Raw genomic sequence first — 20294 nt, forward strand, 5'->3', positions numbered from 1 at the left:
GGCTCACTGGTATAGTTGCCGGGGTTGTCTCTACTCCCCTTCTTGAACAAAGGGACCACATTTGCTACCCTCCAGTCCTCTGGCACTATTCCTGTAGCCAATGATGACATAAAAATCAAAGCCAAAGGCTCAGCAATCTCTTCCCTGGCTTCCCAGAGAATCCTAGGATAAATCCCATCGGGCCCCGGGGACTTATCTATTTTCAGCCTGTCCAGAATTGCCAACACCTCTTCCCTACGTCCCTCAATGCCATCTATTCTAATAGCCTGGGTCTCAGCATTCTCCTCCACAACATTCTCTTTTTCCTGAGTGAATACTGATGAAAAATATTCATCTAGTATCTCGCCTATCTCTTCAGACTCCACACACAACTTCCCATCCCTATCCTTGACTGGCCCTACTCTTACCCTAGTCATTCTTTTATTCCTGACATACCTATAGAAAGCTTTTAGGTTTTCCTTGATCCTACCTGCCAAATACTTCTCATGTCCCCTCCTTGCTCATCTTAGCTCTCTCTTTAGATCCTTCCTCGCTACCTTGTAACTATCAAGCGCCCCAACTGACACTTCACACCTCATCTTCACAGAGGCCTCCTTCTTCCTCTTAACAAGAGATTCCACTTCTTTGGTAAACCACGGTTCCCTCGCTCGACGCCTTCCTCCCTGCCTGACCGGTACGTACTTATCAAGAACACGCAGTAGCTGTTCCTTGAACAAGCTCCACATATCCAATGTGCCCAACACTTGCAGCCTACTTCTCCAACCTACCCCTCCCAAGTCATGTCTAATGGCATCATAATTGCCCTTCCCCCAGCTATAACTCTTGCCCTGCGGGGTATACTTATCACTTTCCATCACTAACGTAAACGTCACCGAATTGTGGTCACTGTCCCCAAAGTGCTCACCTACCTCCAAATCTAACACCTGGCCTGGTTCATTACCCAAAACCAAATCCAATGTCGCCTCGCCTCTTGTTGGCCTGTCAACATATTGTGTCAGGAAACCCTCCTGCACACACTGTACAAAAAACCACCCATTTAATGTACTCGAACTATATCTTTTCCAGACAATATTTGGAAAGTTAAAGTCTCCCATAATAACTACCCTGTTACTTTCGCTCTTATCCTTTCCTCTACATCCCTAGAACTATTAGGAGGCCTATAGAAAACTCCCAACAGGGTGACCTCTCCTTTCCTGTTTCTAACCTCAGCCCATACTACCACGGAAGAAGAGTCCCCATCTAGCATCCTCTCCGCCACCGTAATACTGTTCTTGACTAGCAGCGCCACACCTCCCCCTCTTTTGCCTCCTTCTCTGAGCTTACTAAAACACCTAAACCCCGGAACCTGCAACAACCATTCCTGTCCCTGCTCTATCCATATCTCTGAAATGGCCACAACATCGAAGTCCCAGGTACCAACCCATGCTGCCAGTTCCCCTACCTTATTTCGTATACTCCTGGCATTGAAGTAGACACACTTCAAACCACCTACCTGAACACTGGCCCCCTCCTGCGAAGTCAAATCTGTGCTCCTGACCTCTATACTCTCAATCTCCCGTACCCTAAAACTACAATCCAGGTTCCCATGCCCCTGCTGCATTAGTTTAAACCCCCCCCAAAGAGCACTAACAAATCTCCCCCCCAGGATATTTGTGCCCCTCAGGTTCAGATGTAGACCATCCTGTCTGTAGAGGTTCCACCTTCCCCAGAAAGAGCCCCAGTTATCCAGAAATCTGAATCCCTCCCGCCTGCACCATCCCTGTAGCCACATGTTTAATTGCTCTCTCTCCCTATTCCTCATCTCATTATCACGTGGCACGGGCAACAACCCAGAGATAACAACTCTGTTTGTTCTCGTTCTGAGCTTCCATCCTAGCTCCCTGAAAGCCTGCCTGACATCCTTGTCCCCTTTCCTACCTATGTCGTTAGTGCCAATGTGGACCACGACTTGGGGCTGCTCCCCCTCCCCCTTAAGGACTCGGAAAACACCATCCGAGACATCACGTGCCCTTGCACCTGGGAGGCAACATACCAAACGCGAGTCTCTCTCGCTCCCACAAAATCTCCTATCTGTGCCCCTGACTATCGAGTCCCCAATTACTAATGCTCTGCTCCTCTCCCCCCTGCCCTTCTGAGCAACAGGGACAGACTCCGTGCCAGAGGCCCGTACCCCATGGCTTACCCCTGGTAAGTCCCCCCCCCCACAAGTATCCAAAGCGGTATACTCAGGGGAACGACCGCAGGGGATCCCTGCACTGACTGCTTCTTCCCAGTCCCTCTTACAGTTACACATCTATCTCCAATCTTTGGTGTAACTAATTCCCTGAAGCTGCTATCTATGACCCCCCTCTGCCTCCCGAATGATCCGAAGTTCATCCAACTCCAGCTCCAGTTCCCTAACTCGGTCTTGGAGGAGCTGGAGATGGCTGCAGGTAAAATCAGCAGGGACACTAACGGCATCCCTCACCTCAAACATCCTGCAGGAGGAACATTGCACTACCTTCCCTGCCATCCCTCTAGCCTCCAACCAAGATCTGGTTAATAAATAAATAAATAAAATAATAATATAATATGGCACTTACCTCACACCAATGGGTCTTACTATTAGGTTAGAGGAGGAGGGCGGGTGGGAGAGACTACACATGTTGATCCCCAAATTTCTTTCTCTGTCAGTCTGGCCTCAATAAAAGTTGAGATGGATTTGCACGTAAAAAGAAGTTATTTATTTAGCTTGCAAGCTTAAATCATCTTACAGAAACGTAAGAGACATCCAGCCTCTTACACCCCAGAAAACGACTGAACTAAAAGACAAAGGGATCTCTGCAAAATCAATTCAAATGGTATCAAGTTTCACATACTCGACGGACATAGGTCAGCCTATGTCCCTCCTGACCTGTTCGATCTATTCTGATTGGCTCACTTCCAATCCCTTTCTCTGGCCCCTATCAATGCAGCATCACTCTCATAGACACACCTCTTCCTGCTTTTTCCATGCGGTCTCAAACCCCTTTGTCCCTAACTGCCAGAATCAAAATGGCTTATTTCTACATTACATTAACTAGTATCTCTAAAGTAACTATTTTATATCACATTCGTCATTCCCTCCTTTTATCATTCCATGATAACCGAACTATCCAATCCATAGCTACGGTTCCTCATCTAAAAAGATCCGTCGCTGCATTTCCAATTCCTGTCTTAGCCCCCCTTCATCTGCCTCACCCTCATGGATTTTAACAGTTAAAAATTTTTTTCCGGTGATTGGGGCGGTGATCTGATCTAGTGCACCCCGCATTCTACCCATCACACATTTAAGGATGGCCAGGCCCACAAAGATGCAGCCGATAGCTACCACTAGATACATGGCCATATTTATCAACCAGTCCTTCCATCCTCCAAATCCCCAGTTACCCCAAGAGCCAGGATCCTGCATCCTGTCCAAGTGATCCCGTATGCGATCCATAAATTTAGTGATGTTAGCGGTCAAGTCCTGAACCCCCATGATACACTTGCCCTGTACTATGGCGCATACCCCACCCTCACGGGCCAGAAGATAGTCAAGAGCATACCGGTTCTGCATTGCAAACAACCGTAGCTGAGACAATTCCTTAGTTATTGCCCCGAGGGCTCCCAAGGTTTCATTTCCCAAGATGGTAAGGCCGCAAATAAAATAATTCCGATCACTAACAGCCAAGGAACCCCCCACACCTCCCAGTGTCAATACGCTCAGAATGCCCCACCCGGCTGAGTGGCCCCGGTTGGGTGCAAGAACCTGAGGTTTTTTCCAGTTCTCGCAAAATTCAGCAGAGACTGCCCGGCGTGCTAACTGATTATGCAGGTTCCACGCCGAAGGGCAGGGGACTGTGGTAGGGACTAGAGTCCCTATAGCAATTCGGCGGGGAAATGGGGGTGACAAAACGTTGGTCGCCGTACCATTAAATAAAAAGTAGTATCCTTGTTCCGTGTGGAGACTAGCATCACAATCAGCATATCGGTTGCGTAAGGACCTCCCAGTAGCCCAGTTTATCCAACTTTGAAATGCCCATTCGGGCCGCCCAGCAATGCGGAAAGCCCTAGTCCCAACAGTGATATGAGAGACATTCGCCCAGCCACAGAGGAGCTGGAGGCCGGCGTTCAATGGAACGCAAGTGGTGTTGTAACAAACGCATTGGCCAGACGCCTGGGTGATATGGCACCTCCTGTCCGTACAGGTGGGAAACAGACATGTTATATTTGTGTCCACCTCTACCAGCAAACAGCCATATCCTTCACTGCTGAAGCAATTCTCGTACGACCGGGAATCCCTATTGGGAGTGAAGTGGCTTGGTATGTACGCCCTCCACCGTCGCAGCCTATCGTACTGTGAATGGGAATTATCCCGAGGAAGGGGAAGGCAAATAGCCGGTGGTGCTGAATCCGGATCATAAGGAAGAGTGACTTGCTCGGGCAATGGCTCGGAATGCTGACAATGAACCACCGTTTGGGGAGTGCCCCAAAGCGGTGAAACAGAAAATAACCTAGACACCGCTGCGGGGTTTGGGTAGCAGACAACCCGTCCCTGGCCATACAGACGGTGGTAAATCTGGCAGAAGAGATTCATACTACCCGGGTTTTCCTCAGTTTGGCCTTTAATTAACTTAAGTGTATCTCCCGGTAACCTACGTTCCAGCTGTACTTCCCTTCTCACACGCCCCGTCCTCTCTCTAGTCCCTTTCTCTTTCTCATGGTCTCTTCCTACACTCTTCTGACAGCCTGATGTTACCTTTATTGTACCACTTTTAACACATCCAAAATCAAATTTACATGTATTCCAAAAACAAGGCAATGTCCATATAATGTTCCCTTCCCATCGCCGGGACCGGTGCAGCTGCTTCATGACTCCTGCATTCTCCTTAACTTTGATGACCTTCCATGAGTCGATACCATGTCCTCGTATATGGGGGCAGCGAAGAACATCACCTTTGCATAGGTGATGTATCCTTGTAGATTGGTTGGGGCTACACAGATACATAATATTCCCCTTTTCCATGTCCATCGCCAATAACACGCCAAGCGAAGTGAGGCCAAATATCAGACAGACGATGCGTAGCCACTCCATCATGCTCCACACCTGTAAAATAGCACTGGAGAAGGGAGGCAGGTTAGTATCCGACCTTTTACAGTAGTGGAGATGGACTCAATTTACAGTGATGTAGGTGGACCCAAGCACTTCGCCCCTCCACTTTAACTGCTGTGGGGGTGGTAAGGAGAACTTGGAAGGGCCCGTCCCATCGCGGCTCCGACTCCTTCCTAGTCCAATTTTTGACCATGACATAACTACCGGGCTGGACTGAAAGTGAGCTAGGTACTGGGGGCAATGGCTCGTGAGCCGCGCGGACTTGGCCATGGAGTTCCTTGAGCACTTGCGTAAGGGCTAGAACATAGGTGGTCATTTATTCAGTCATCTGATGAAACTGAACCCGTCTGGGAACCTGCAGGCTCCAAGGAGTTCTAAGAGGCCTGCCATAAAGAATCTCGGCGGGAGAGAGCCGGGCTGGTCCCGCAGGTGTAACCCGCAGCTGGAAGAGGGCAACGGGGAGCAACTTAAGCCATGTCAGTCCCGTGTCTGCTCTTAATTTAACCAATTTAGTTTTGAGGGTCTGATTGTGTCTCTCAACCAACCCGGCCGCCTGCGGTCTGTAAGCACAGTGTAACTGCTGGCGTATGCCCAACTGGGAGCAAAACTCCTTGTTAATTTGTCCAATAAAATGAGGCCCATTATCAGAACTTAACTGAGCTGGTATACCGTACCGGGGAATGATTTCCCTCATCAAGACTTTAACCACAGTAGCAGCTTTACAATAGATAGTCGGATACGCCTCGACCCATCTGCTGAACACATCCACAATGACCAAAACATATTTGTAACATTGACACCTTTCCAACTCAATGTAATCCATTTGGAGCGTCTCAAAGGGACCACTGGGCAACGGGGTTTGCCCCTTCCCACAAGGGATACCTTTTCCGGTGTTATATTGCTGACAAATCAAACGCCGATTACTGATACTTTGGGCCAACCCCTGCATTTTAGGGTGCCACCAAGTGTCCAGCAACAAATCACTAGTCCCTCGAGCCCCACAATGAGTTGCAAAGTGCACACATTCAGTGACCCATAAAGCCAGTACATCAGACATACAAGTCTGATGTGCAGGCGTGGTCCATAAAAAGGAAACAGAATCATATGTACAACCTAACCGTTTCCACATTTGTTTATCACTCTCAGGCGCGTCCTCCTGTAACCTTAGGACGTCTTGGATGGTTGGCATTGGCTTGTCAGAAGCAGACATATTCATAGTCGATCGTTTAGTCTGATTTAACATTTTAGGCACCATCACTTGCTGAATTTGTGCGGCTGTGCGCGCTGCACGATCTGCTCGTTCATTACCAACGTCAACTGGGGTTGGACCATTCGTGTGGGCAGCGCATTTAATAACGGAAATCTGTGCGGGCATAAGGAGGGCCTGCAGTAGGTCATTAACTAAACCCCGGTGGGATATTTGACCACACATAATCATGTCAGGTTGTTCTGACGAAATGTCACTCAAATCGCCCCTTATTGTGGTAGTTTCCTGAATCAAGGCTAAACAGTCGTGGCCAGGTGCGTCTTCATGGACAGGGGGACCACTAAGAAAACAGGCTGGATTGATAGTGGTACAGTATTTAAATGTCAGACGTGGATTGTTCAAAAGGTATATCTCATACCTATTCTGACGAGCTGCGGTATGATGCTGACCATTCGCCCCATATCCCTGGCATGGTACTGGTCATGGACCTGACGTGTAATATGAGGGCTTACCGAAGCTGACTGTGGCCATAAATGTGGTGATATTGTAACAAAATCGGCTGTACCTTCTTTTCCCGTGACTGTGGCTGTAACCTTGACTGGCCATTCGGTCTCAAGTAATGGCCGGTATTTGTCCTCCAACTCCCTGTTTCGTCCAGTTCTGTCATAGGCCAGGGTAACGTGATGCAGTGACTGTTCAACATCTAACGTCCACCACTGGGGGGTGATAGAAATATAGCACTGTTGTCTCATCCTCCTCTTCGCTGATCCACCCACCCAAAGTCACTATATTGGAGCTCCTGCTGGTAAACTACCATTTCTGCCGCTTGTTGGGGTCGCAGATCATCCTTTTTCATTACATACTCAGTCTTAACCTTTGTAACTGAGCCTCCTTCTTGGCCTACACCCTCCTTCCAGTAAAATCTGACTGCCCTTGCCATCTGGGAAGGGTCGTTCTCTGTCCAATTCATGTTATTACATTTCACAGCAGTAACCACAGAAGGTGGTAGGCAATGCATTAACATAGCACAGTATTGAGGGGAATTCTGACCATTTTGATACAGCAAATCGCCTGACTGCCCCCGGTAGATTTCATTAAAACGCTCCAGAAATTCCTCTGGCTCTTCAATCTTCCTAGGTTTTAGGTCTAAGATAACAGAAAGATTTATGGGCCTTTGAAATGTGCTATTCAACGCATTCAAGATCTGTGTCCTTCTTTTCTCTATTTGCTCTCTTTTTTTTTTTAAAACTTAAAAATGTTTGAAAATTCAAATTGAATTACTGCAACTTGCAAGCTTAGCTCTGATCTCAACTCAGAACTAAATTTACAATTTGCTTAACACAAACTTGTATAACGTTTACAACTTAATTATTTCTTTATCTTAACAATTTTTCTTTTAACAAGTTTTTTTTTCTTTTACATACTCATAAGTATTAGCAAAATCAACTATCATCTCCAGATTGACACTTTTTAAAATGGTGTCCATGATCTTCTTTAAGTTTCTATTAATCTCCAGATAAAATGAGATAAACCTTATTTCAAGTAAGTAAAACTTAAGATTCTGGCAATTTCAATCAATTGCTTTCGAAAATAATAACTTTTATCAAAGAGGTGGAGAAACCCACTGGTTTCCTTTAATTAATTCAAAACGTAACTTTGCTGGTGTTCACTGACTCAAAGGAAAGGTATCCGATTACACTACGGCTGCTGCTGTTATCTCAAAGCCTGAGTGAGAAGCACTGTCTGTTTTCAACTCCGCCTGCTGCTGTTAACCCTTTGAGAGACTTCTGCTTCAACCAATATGCAGCATTCCTCACAATCTCAACTAGACCTCGGAACTTTACAGTCCAAGGAGACAATTTTAGCTTAATCAACTATATATTTAAAACACTCACACATAGAGTTGAACCATCTTCAGATTTAAAAACAGTTATACTGGACTGAACCTTCATCTATTGAAGTCCCATCAGCCCCTGAACCCCCATATAATAGACTGAACCTTCATTAATGAAGTCACATCAGCCTCTGAACCCATATAATAGACTGAACCTTCATTAATGAAGTCACATCAGCCTCTGAACCCTTATACTTGGAATTGAATCATCATTTGAGATGTCCCATCAACCCAAAACCCTAACCCAAGCCAAAACAACAATATGAAATCCCATCAATTAAAGTGCTAATCCCCAGACTGACCTGTGATTTCGTCGAGGCGGTCTTTCTGTGCCAACCGCGAGTGACCAGACTAATCAGACGATAAGAAGAGGGGAACAATCAATGCGCGGTCGTTTTCCAGTTCTACATTGAGGGCCCTTTGTTCCCCATCCTCCTGTTCATAATCAGTCTAATTCTGATTTCGCAGTTGGATCAGGATCGCCCTGAGAAATCCCGGGTTTCGGCACCAAATGTTGATCCCCAAATTTCTTTCTCTGTCAGTCTGGCCTCAATAAAAGTTGAGATGGATTTGCACGTAAAAAGAAGTTATTTATTTAGCTTGCAAGCTTAAATCATCTTACAGAAACGTAAGAGACATCCAGCCTCTTACACCCCAGAAAATGACTGAACTAAAAGACAAAGGGATCTCTGCAAAATCAATTCAAATGGTATCAAGTTTCACATACTCGACGGACATAGGTCAGCCTATGTCCCTCCTGACCTGTTCGATCTATTCTGATTGGCTCACTTCCAATCCCTTTCTCTGGCCCCTATCAATGCAGCATCACTCTCATAGACACACCTCTTCCTGCTTTTTCCATGCGGTCTCAAACCCCTTTGTCCCTAACTGCCAGAATCAAAGTGGCTTATTTCTACATTACATTAACTAGTATCTCTAAAGTAACTATTTTATATCACATTCGTCACACATGTAGTGTCTTGGGTTTCCTCTCCACCAGAATTTATTGGTTTGGGGGGGGGGGGAAACTTCCCAGAAGTTTGCGGGTCGAACTTCCGGTTCCCGCCTTGTATTAAAAAAAATAAAAATAAAAATAATAGATCAGCAAATGTGTTGCCTGGGCTCAAAAATCTAAAATGATCACTTGCCAGGGTACCATTATGTTGCCTATGTCTATGAAACTCTACCCTCAGGGCGGCACAGTGGTGCAGTGGTTAACACTGCTGCCTCACAGCACTGAGGACGCGGGTTCGATCCTGGGCCACTGCACTGTCCGTGTGGATTTGCACATCCTCCCCGTGTCTGCGCGGGTCTCACCTCAAAACAAATCACATAATTGATCACAGTGCATGAACCACCTCACTGCTATACTTCGATATAATTTTCTTTGTTTTAAAAATTACTTTTTGTAATAAATAAAAGTCAATTACATGATACATTCCGCTTTTGATTGGAGCTCTCTTGTCAATACATAGGTTAGGCATAAACATTTGTAATCGATCATGCACTGAGGCACCTTAAGTATCAGCCATTTAACAAGTCAGTTTTAATACGTGCCTGACAGCCATTATATAGCAAATCACTGGCTGAATAAGCTACATTTTCACTTGTAATGGATAACAATAACATGTTTAATTTGCAGAGATTACAGCAAATGGATATTGTGCATTATCGTCAGATTGCCATGAAACTCAACACAAACATTTCCCATGTTGAGCATATTGGACTGTATGTGGAGAATCAAATATCAGGAGCCTGGATTCTCCGCCGGAGGGATTCTGCATTTTGCCGGTGCCCAGAGGTTTCCTGACGGCAGGCATTGACCGGGCGGCGTAACAGAGAATCCCGCCGGTGGGTCGGGGAAGAAAAGTGGCACAGCGGGGCGGAGAATCCAGCCCCAGTTCTTTAACCTGGCACCTATCAGTCTTACTATTTTCAGTAGTTGAATCTTGTTAGTGTAGTAACTTTTCAAAATATCTGAATGAATTATCAATCAGCATCCAATAACCCTTTCTCTACAGTTTGAATCCTGCAAGAGCTCCCACGTTTGTTCCAGTCCCAGTTGATGTTACTGCTGGATAGGAAGATCCCAGAATGCCACCCTGGCTTAAAAGTTTACATTTCTTTTGTAAAATGTAGATGAACAGAATCACAGAACTACCAATTAGTGTTTAACAACTGAAAAAATACATTTATTAAACATGAAAGGTTTGACTATAATACTGCTTCACTCCGACTTATCTTCACACAAGAACACATTTTAAAGGATAACACAGGTTACAAAATATATCTTATGCTACAACATTCTTAGTAAATGCCCATTCCTGTAACCCAACAGACTAACTGTGATCACCCAACTCTGAAACTAAGTGGTAGATGTTACCTAATGGGACTTTTGTGGATTTCTCCTCAAATTTCCCCCAGATAACCTGGGTTCAATTCCGACCTCAGGTGACTGTCTATGTGGAGTCTGCACTTTCTCCCCTTGTCTGCTTGGGTTTCCTCCGGGTGCTCCAGTTTCCTCCCACAGTCCAAAGTGCAAGTTAGGTGGATTGGCCATGCTAAATTTCCTCTTTGTGTAGAAATGTTTAGGTGGGGTTACTGGTTTACGGGAATAGGTTGGAGGCGTGGGCTTAGCAGGGTGTTCTTTCCAAGGGCCGGTGCAGACTCGGTGGGCTGGATGGCCTTCTTCTGCACTGTAGGGATTCTATGATTCTATGATTGTCACAGAAATGTTTCCTAAACTCCATTCTTGAAAACACACGCCTTAGAATCTTCTTTCAAGCAATTCTTTCTCTCAGCAAGGATCCACTTCCAGGAGTTCCAAGTTTCCTTTGAATGTTCTTTTGCCTTGAATTGCCATGTACTTCCAAACTTCCACACAAACTCTCAGACATTCAGCCCCTGACAGAATATTATTGTTTCAAAGACTGGAAATAAAGACATCAAACCTTATGATTGTTTCAGATATCTGGCTATTCTTTGTCCAGCCTTATCAGCTCTTCCCTTCCCATCTCTTTAGCTTCAATGAACAGTACCTTGCTCAAATGTTTTCCTTTTTACTTCAATCTTTATTGAAACCTCTCTGTTCATTACCTAGTTTCTGGAATTAGCTTTCTTGCTCATTACTGAATTGTATGGCTTTCCTGCTTCTAGCAGGGCTGTGAAAGCTGCCTTCTCTCTCACTGCTAAGCTCCAACTGCCTTGAATTCAATTAAATACAATCCCAAGGTCTCTATTTCCTAAAGTGGCTCCTGGTTGCTAAGTAACATATCATTCCTCCTCTAAGCTGGTGTTTACTTTTCACGTCATAAATTATCTAGTACAATGCACACATTTTCAACTGAATCAAAAAATACCATACATGAAACTACCTTTGTTTAACTTGAATCACACTAGAGTTCACACTTTTTTACCCCAAAATACTAAATTAAACTCACATAAGTCTATACCTGATCTCTAACATCAAATAGTACAATAATAGGTCACGTAAAACTAACTTTGCTTCCTGATCAGCCCCCAAGGAATTGTACATTGACATTCAAGATCAGTGCACCATTCAAACCGAGCAGAGTTAGAGGGTGCGAAGGATAAGTGAACCCAAAAGAAAATAGGAGCAGAAGTAGGCCATTCGGCCCATCGAGCCTGCTCCACCATTCAATGTGATTGTGGCTGATCCTCAATCTTAATGCCAGACTCATACTCTCTCCTCATATCCTTTGACCCTTTGAGTCCTTAGAAACCTGGGGCGAAATTCTCCATTATCGGCGGAAAGTCCGCCGATCGGCGCAAAAAACGGCGCAAATCCCACTTGCGTCACGTCATAAAAATCGGCCGATAGTCTGCGGCCCGAAATGGGCTAGCAGCGACGTAACGGGATCCGCGCTTGCGCAGTGGTTCACGCCGTGCAGCGTCATACGCGCTGCACGGCGTGACGGCTCATAAGGCCGCACAGCTCCCCCACCCGACCGGAACACCCGACCGCAACACCCGACTGGATGGCTAGCCGTCGCTCAGCCCCGAGGTTCGAGTCACGCGATGTGGAGGCGCTCCTGGACGCGGTGGAGCAGAGGAGGGACGCCTGTATCCCGGGCACGGCCGCAGAGTTGCCCCACGCCACAGCCGGCGTCTGTGGAGGGAAGTGGCAGAGGCCCATCACCGCTGTGGCCCTGACACCACGGACAGGCACCCAGTGCCACGAGAAGGTGAACGACCTCGTCAGAGCACCCCCCCCCCCTCCACATTCCCCCCACCACCCGGAACAAAAACTGAAGACTGCAATTTTTTAAAGGTCAGGTTTGCAGAACTGGGAATTCTCCCATCTCTGTGCATACAACACTTGAGTTAAAATCTGGGGCGAAATTCTCCGTTATCGGCGGAAAGTCCGCCGATCGGTGCAAAAAACGGCGCAAATCCGACTTGCGTCACGTTGGAAAAACGGGTCGATAGTCTCCGGCCCGAAATGGGCTAGCAGCGACGTAACGGGATCCGCGCTTGCGCAGTGGTTCACGCCGTGCAGCGTCATACGCGCCGCACGGCGTGACGGCTCATAAGGCCGCGCTGATCCCCCACACCCGACCGGAACACCCGACCGCAACACCCGACTGGATGGCTGGCCGTCGCTCAGCCCCGAGGTTCGAGTCACGCGATGTGGAGGCGCTCCTGGACGCGGTGGAGAAGAGGAGGGACGCCCTGTATCCCGGGCACGGCCGCAGAGTTGCCCCACGCCACAGCCGGCGTCTGTGGAGGGAAGTGGCAGAGGCCGTCACCGCTGTGGCCCTGACACCACGGACAGGCACCCAGTGCCACAAGAAGGTGAACGACCTCGTCAGAGCAGGCAGGGTGAGCCTCCCCCATATCCACCCTCCCCCATCCCCCATATCCCCCCTCCCCCTCCCCCATATCCCCCCTCCCCCATATCCCCCCCTCCCCCATATCCCCCCTCTCCCCCATATCCCCCCCATATCCCCCCTCCCCCATATCACCCCTCCCCCATATCCCCCCTCCCCATATCCCCCCCTCCCCCATATCCCCCCCTCCCCCATATCCCCAAGTGAATCCAGCCCTAACCTTAACCTCTGCAATGCACGCGCAACCGATGGCGTGCATTCATATACCTGCCTAACACTGTTGCCTTTTACCCCGGCCACCACCCCCCCCCCCCCACAGGAGAAGCGCGCACACAACAATAGGGAGCATGTGAGGACTGGAGGAGGGCCCGCTGATGAGAGGCCACTGACCGTACACGAGGAAATGGCCCTGGAACTGGCTGGCGGACCTGAGGACCGGGAGGTTGCTGATGCAGAGGTCGGGGGCCCACGAGCAAGTGAGCCATCAACAGCCCGTCCCCATATCCCCCCTCCCCTATATCCCCCTCCCCCGTATCACCTGATCACTGCCTGATGTCTAACCATGCATGCTTCATTGTGTATCGCAGGACCAAACGTCCAGGCACCCATCCCCGCAGATGCACACCGCCCGCAGGATGCCCCTCGGAGACCACAGGAGACGGAGAGACCCGCACCCTCCAGCATGCGACGCCTGCAGGATGCCGCTCGCGACACCACGGGAGACGGAGAGACCCGGACCCTCCAGCATGCGACGCCCGCAGGATGCCCCTCGCACACCACGGGAGACGGAGAGACCCGGACCCTCCAGCATGCGACGCCCGCAGGATGCCCCTCGCACACCACGGGAGACGGAGAGACCCGGACCCTCCAGCATGCGACGCCCGCAGGATGCCCCTCGCACACCACGGGAGACGGAGAGACCCGGACCCTCCAGCATGCGATGCCCGCAGGATGCCCTTCGCACACCACGGGAGACGGAGAGACCCGGACCCTCCAGCATGCGATGCCCGCAGGATGCCCCTCGCACACCACGGGAGACGGAGAGACCCGGACCCTCCAGCATGCGACGCCCGCAGGATGCCCCTCGCACACCACGGGAGACGGAGAGACCCGGACCCTCCAGCATGCGACGCCCGCAGGATGCCCCTCGCACACTACGGGAGACGGAGAGACCTGGAGCAACAGGGAGACGACACCCCCGTCACGTGCGGGAGCGACCACCCAGCGATGAGGGGGGCAGCCACAGGCCCCCGTCACATCCGAGCCAGGAAACCACTACCCAGGACACCACTACCCAGGACACCACTACCCAGGACACCCCCTACCTGGGACACCACTACCCAGGACACCCCTACCCGGGACAGCACTACCCGGGACAGCACTACCCGGGACAGCACTACCCAGGTCACCCCTACCCGGGAAGACGAAATACCGGACAGTGACTCAGAGTGGATGGGTGGAGACGAACCCCCACCCCAAAGTGCCATGGAGTCAGAGTGGGACGAAGAGCACGACACAACGCCACTGCTGTCACCAACACCCTCCACCATCGCAGAAACACTCACCACGGTTGGGCACTTTAGTGATGAGGCGTCTGGTACACTCACTGGTGCGCACAACACAGCCGTCCCGGTACAGCAGGTGGAGGTAGGAGCAGCAGAGGGACCGGGCGGTCGGAGGGCAGCCCAGGCCAAGCGAACATCTGCCGCCCAGATGGATCCCGGGTTCCTGCAGTTACCACACCCACACATAGATCCGATGCAACCACCGACACGGAGACGAGCGAATAGGGTGACGGGTGGCTTGCGGCGGCTGCGGTCGCAGGTGGAGGAGTCCACCCGCGTCCAGGAGCTGGGAGTGGTCCCGGTCATGCGTGCCACCCAGGCTGACACCGCACGGGTGGCGTCCGCGGTGGAGGCAATGGGTGCGACGGTGTCAGACATGGGGAACGGTTTGCGAGGCCTGGGGCCTTCCGTGCAGGGCGGCGTCTGTGGCCCAGGAAATGGCTGCCCTCTCACAGGAGGCCATGAGCCAGTGCCAGCGCCAGATGGCAGAGGCGCTCAAACGCCATAGCCCAGTCTCAGCAGGCCATAGCCCAGTCTCAGCAGGCCATAGCCCAGTCTCTGCAGGCCATGGCCCAGTCTCTGCAGGCCATGGCCCAGTCTCAGCAGGCCATGGCCCAGTCTCAGCAGGCCCATCGCTGTGGGCATCGGCGCCAGTGGCCATGTGCGAGCCGGCGTCGCACTGTCACAGACAGGGTTTGACAACCCCCTGGGCTCCATGGCTGCAAACCTGCAGACCCCTGTCGATACCAGCACGGGCCTCCAGGACTGGCAGCGCCAGATGTCGGGGGCGCGTCGGATGGCCAGTCCGTTCGCATCCCCCACCCATGTAGAGGCCTGGGGGCCATCGGGCACCCCGAGGGAGGAGGAGGTGGTGTGGTCCGTCCCGGCTCCCTCTGTAGAGGTCCCGGTACACCGCGACACCTCCGACTCCCCTCCTTTCCGTCCCAGGTGCATCGGGTGGGCAACGGGCAGGACAGGCTGGCAGCTCGCCATCCCAGTCGCCCGGGCCCGCAGCCTGGCCCATCTAGGCCAGGACGCCCCAGGAAACGGCCGCCAAAGGGATCCAGTGTCAGAGGGAAGGAATCACAGGAGTCCACCTCCAGTTCTGCTGTACCGTCTGGGGAACCACGTAGACGTAGTCAAAGGGCCCGCAAGGCCAAACAATTAGACACTGAGTAAGTTGGCACGGGTGCAGGGCACAGATGAGTTTTAGGGGCTAGGGCACGTGCATGAACTCCTTTGGTTATTAAAGTCAATGTTACACCTACCGAAGCTGCCTTTGTGCTCTGTCCAAAGTGTGCGGGCGTGTCATGTACGTTGAGCGCAAGTGTGTGTGTGACGGGTGGTCTTACCTCAGCCCCAGGTGAGTCTGCCCCCTTCCCCCTGGGCCGCCATCAACATCCCCCGGGCAGAGGACGGGACCGTGCGCTGCAGTGTCACAGCCGCATGCAGGGATGGTCCGGGTGGATGGTGGTACTGTGGCCATGGGTCAGACATAGTCCAACGATGTAGAGCCAGGAGCTCATCGGAGGCGGGTTGTCATCATCCTCCATGGCCTGCGATAGACACGCGTCCACCCGCAACTGGGTGAGCCCGGCCCGTTGTGCCGCCGGTGGATCGGCAATTGGGGGGGGGGGTGGTGTGCATGTGGGTGGGGTGTGTGGGGTTGGGGAGGGGGGTGAGGGTGCTGGGTGGGTGGATGGGTGGGGGGTGTGGGTGGTCGGCTGTTGCCATGGTGTGCGGTCTGTGGCCATACTACCCGATTCCCACGCCCATCTAGTCAGTGAAGCGGGCGTCTATCAGTCTGTCCCATGCCCGCTGGGCCAGCCGGTAACGGTGGACAGCCACCCGCCTGTGTCTACCCCGTCTGCCCTGACCATTGCCCCCATCCCCCTCATCTGGGGAGGACTGCGCCTCTTCCTGCTGCTCCTCCACTCCGCCCCCCTCTGCCTGCGGCACATCGCCCCTCTGCTGGGCTATGTTGTGCAGGACGCAGCACACCACAATGATGCGGCCGACCCTACCTGACCGATACTGGAGGGCGCCCCCAGAGAGGTCCAGGCACCTGAAACGCATCTTCAGCACGCCAAAGCACCTCTCGATCACTCCCCTTGTCGCTACATGGGCATCATTGTAGCGGTTCTCCGCCTCATTGCGTGGCCTCCGTATAGGCGTCATCAGCCACGATCGCAATGGGTAGCCCCTGTCGCCCAGCAACCAGCCCCTCAGCCGGGGATGGCGTCCCTCGTACATGCCGGGGATGGATGACCGCGACAACACGAATGAGTCGTGTACACTGCCTGGGTGACGGGCGCAGACGTGCAGAATCATCATGCGGTGGTCGCAGACCACCTGTACGTTCATCGAATAGGTCCCCTTCCTATTAGTGAACACGGCCCTGTTCTCTGCAGGTGGCCGCACCGCGACGTGCATCCCATCGATCGCGCCCTGGACCATGGGGAACCCGGCAGCGGCAGAGAAGCCCACGGCCCGGGCATCTTGGCTGGCCCGGTCCACGGGGAAGCGGATGTAGCGTTGCGCCATGGCATAAAGGGCATCTGTCACTGCCCGGATGCACCGATGCACCGATGTCTGCGATATGCCGGACAGGTCCCCACTCGGTGCCTGGAATGACCCCGTTGCATAAAAGTTCAGGGCCACCGTAACCTTGACGGACACGGGGAGATGGTGTCCCCCGCCAGTGCCACGCGGTGACAGGTGTGCCAGCAGGTGGCAAATGTGTGCCACGGTTTCCCGGCTCAACCGGAGTCTCCTCCTGCATTCCCGGTCCGTGAGGTCCTGGTATGACTGCCGGGGCCGGTACACACGGGGCGCCCTCGGGTGCCTCCGTTGCCGTGGGGCCCGCGACGTCCTCCTCCCCCTCCTTGTCCTGTCGGTCAGATGTCCCTCCAGCCTGGGCGGCTGCCGCCTGCCCCTCTGCGGCAGCCTGCGCCGCCTCTCTGGCACGCTCCTCCTCCTCCTCCTCCTCCTTCTCCTCCTCATCCAGGACAACATAGACATGAGCGGCTGCCACCACGGCGGCCAACATCGCTGGATGGTCTGAAAACATGACGGCCTGGTGGGGGGGAAGGGAACGACGACATGTCATCATTGCCCATATCCCCTCCTCCCCCCAGCCAGGTGTCATGGACCGCATGGGTCCAACTGTTGGAGGCTGGCACCTGGCCAGGTGGACCAACTCATTTGCCCTCCCATCACCCTCCTCGGCACGGACCCCCTCCCCAACCCCCAACCTCCACCCCGGCACGGACCCCCCCCCCAACCTCCACCCCAGCACGGACCCCCTCCCCAACCTCCACCCCAGCACGGACCCCCCCCCCAACCCCCAACCTCCACCCCGACACGGACCCCCTCCCCAACCTCCACCCTAGCACGGAACCCCCAACCACCAACCTCCACCCCAGCACGGACCCCCCCCAACCTCCACCCCGGCACGGACCCCCCCCAACCTCCACCCCGGCACGGACCCCCCCCCCAACCTCCACTCCGGCACGGACCCCCTCCCCAACCTCCACCCCACCACGGACCCCCCCCAACCACCAACCTCCACCCCAGCACGGACCCCCCCCCCAACCTCCACCCCGGCACGGACCCCCTCCCCAACCTCCACCCCAGCACGGACCCCCCCCCAACCCCCAACCTCGGCACGGACCCCTCCCCAACCTCCTCCCCAGCACGGACCCCCTCCCCAACCTCCACCCCAGCACGGACCCCCCCCAACCCCCAACCTCCACCCCAGCACGGACCCCCCCCCCAACCTCCACCCCGGCACGGACCCCCTCCCCAACCCCCAACCTCCACCCCAGCACGGACCCCCCCCCAAACTCCACCCCGGCACGGACCACCCCCCCAACCTCCACCCCGGCACGGACCCCCTCCCCAACCTCCACCCCAGCACGGACCCCCCCCAACCACCAACCTCCACCCCAGCACGGACCCCCCCCCAAACCTCCACCCCGGCACGGACCCCCTCCCCAACCTCCACCCCAGCACGGACCCCCCCCCTTCCCCCAACCTCCACCCCGGCACGGACCCCCCCCCCCCAACCTCCACTCCCCAGCACGGACCCCCTCCCCAACCTCCACCCCAGCACGGACCCCCCCCAACCCCCAACCTCCACCCCGGCACGGACCCCCTCCCGGCACTCCCCCGGAGCCCAGCCTACTCTAACCACCCCCCCCCCCCCCCGCCGCACACACACACAAGCCGAGACACACCTCTCCTCACGCAATCAGTCTGCGGCCACGCCATTTCCTGCCCAGAGCCAACCCCCCAGGCCGTCACTCACCTCCTCGCTGGTCGGCGTGAGCCTGGAGCACCGGGTCATGCCGATGAAAAGGAGGTTTGATTCACGTCGACGTGAACGGTCATCACGTCGACGGGACTTCGGCCCATCCGGAAGGGAGAATATCGGCAGGCCGAAAATCGGCTGCCTTGCGCAGGCCCGTGACATTCTCCGCGGCAGCGGCGCCATTAACGCCCCGCCGACTTTTCTCCCTTCGGAGGCTTCGGCGGGGGCATGGGCGGGATTCACGGCGGCCAACGGCCATTCTCCGACCCGGCGGGGGGTCGGAGAATGACGCCCCTGATATTTCTTTCTTAAATATATTCAGTGGCCTGGCCTCCATAGCCTTATGCATTAGAGAATTCCACAGGTTCTCCACCCTCTGAGGAAAGAAATTTCTCCTCATCTCCATCCTAAATAGCCTATCCCGCATCCTGAGACCATAACCCACTATTCTAGACCCCCCACCCCCCTCCCCCTAGCTAGGGAAAACATCATCACTGCATCCAGCCCTGTCAGAATTTTATACGAGGAACAAGGGAGGGGGTGGGGAGGAGCAAGTGAAGGAGGTTAGAGTGAGGAAATAGGGAGGAGAGAAAGGATTGATAGAATGGAGAAATGTAGAAATTGCAATCTGCGAAAAATGAGGCAAAGGGAGCAGGAGGGATAGGAAAAGGGCATAAGGAGAAAGATTGGAGAGGGAGAACAGGGAGGAGGGTAGGAGTGGGAGCAGCATAGAGGGAAATGGGGAAGTAAAATCAGATAAACAATCTAAAAATTATCCATTGATCCATAAATCTGAATTTGATTTCACAATTCCAGGCCTCACTTAAATCTCACCTGGTAACTCCTTAACGGCTGCTACAGCAGTCAGATGTGGTTGTATGTGTCCAGACCCACAGCCAGGGCCACCGCACAAATAGATAATACACTGAGGAACAATACATGAACCTGTAGCCTGGATGTTTAAACTTTTCTTGTGGGCCCAGAGGAGCAGCTACAAGTCACTAGAAAATTAAAAATCATTTTAAATATGTATCTTTATGTGTCTGTTTGATCCTGGTCCACTCCCCTGTGAGATTAATCTGGCAGTAACCACTACCCTGCTAGATTAATCTGGCAATAAACTCACTGAAGCTTCCTGTTCAGGTCAAACTGCAGTAAGGTCACGGTGATATAATTGGACTCACTGTGCTGATGTAAAATAGGAGCCAGCCAGCTTCAGAAAAGCATCCTTGCCACCTGCTCCAGTGGATAAGTAACCTGGGCTGTGTGAATTGTGCACATACCCACATTCTGCCAGGTAGCAAGGATTAAACTCACCTCCTTAGTTGTTATTCGAGATGGGGGATTCATCAT

At 52.7% G+C, this 20294-nt stretch overlaps 1 long non-coding RNA gene across 1 annotated transcript; it reads right to left on the reverse strand.

Moving 5' to 3' along the window:
- Nucleotides 1–2700: 2700 nt before the first annotated feature.
- LOC140409504 (uncharacterized) lies at nucleotides 2701–19828 on the reverse strand. Its single transcript, XR_011940360.1, has 2 exons — nucleotides 19776–19828; nucleotides 2701–5120 (listed from the first exon to the last, which is right to left on the reverse strand). It is a non-coding gene; the product is annotated as an uncharacterized lncRNA (long non-coding RNA).
- Between the last annotated feature and the right edge of the window lie 466 nt (nucleotides 19829–20294).

The sequence above is a fragment of the Scyliorhinus torazame genome, chromosome 3, assembly GCF_047496885.1.
Source record: "Scyliorhinus torazame isolate Kashiwa2021f chromosome 3, sScyTor2.1, whole genome shotgun sequence".
Classification (NCBI taxonomy): Eukaryota; Metazoa; Chordata; class Chondrichthyes; order Carcharhiniformes; family Scyliorhinidae; genus Scyliorhinus; species Scyliorhinus torazame.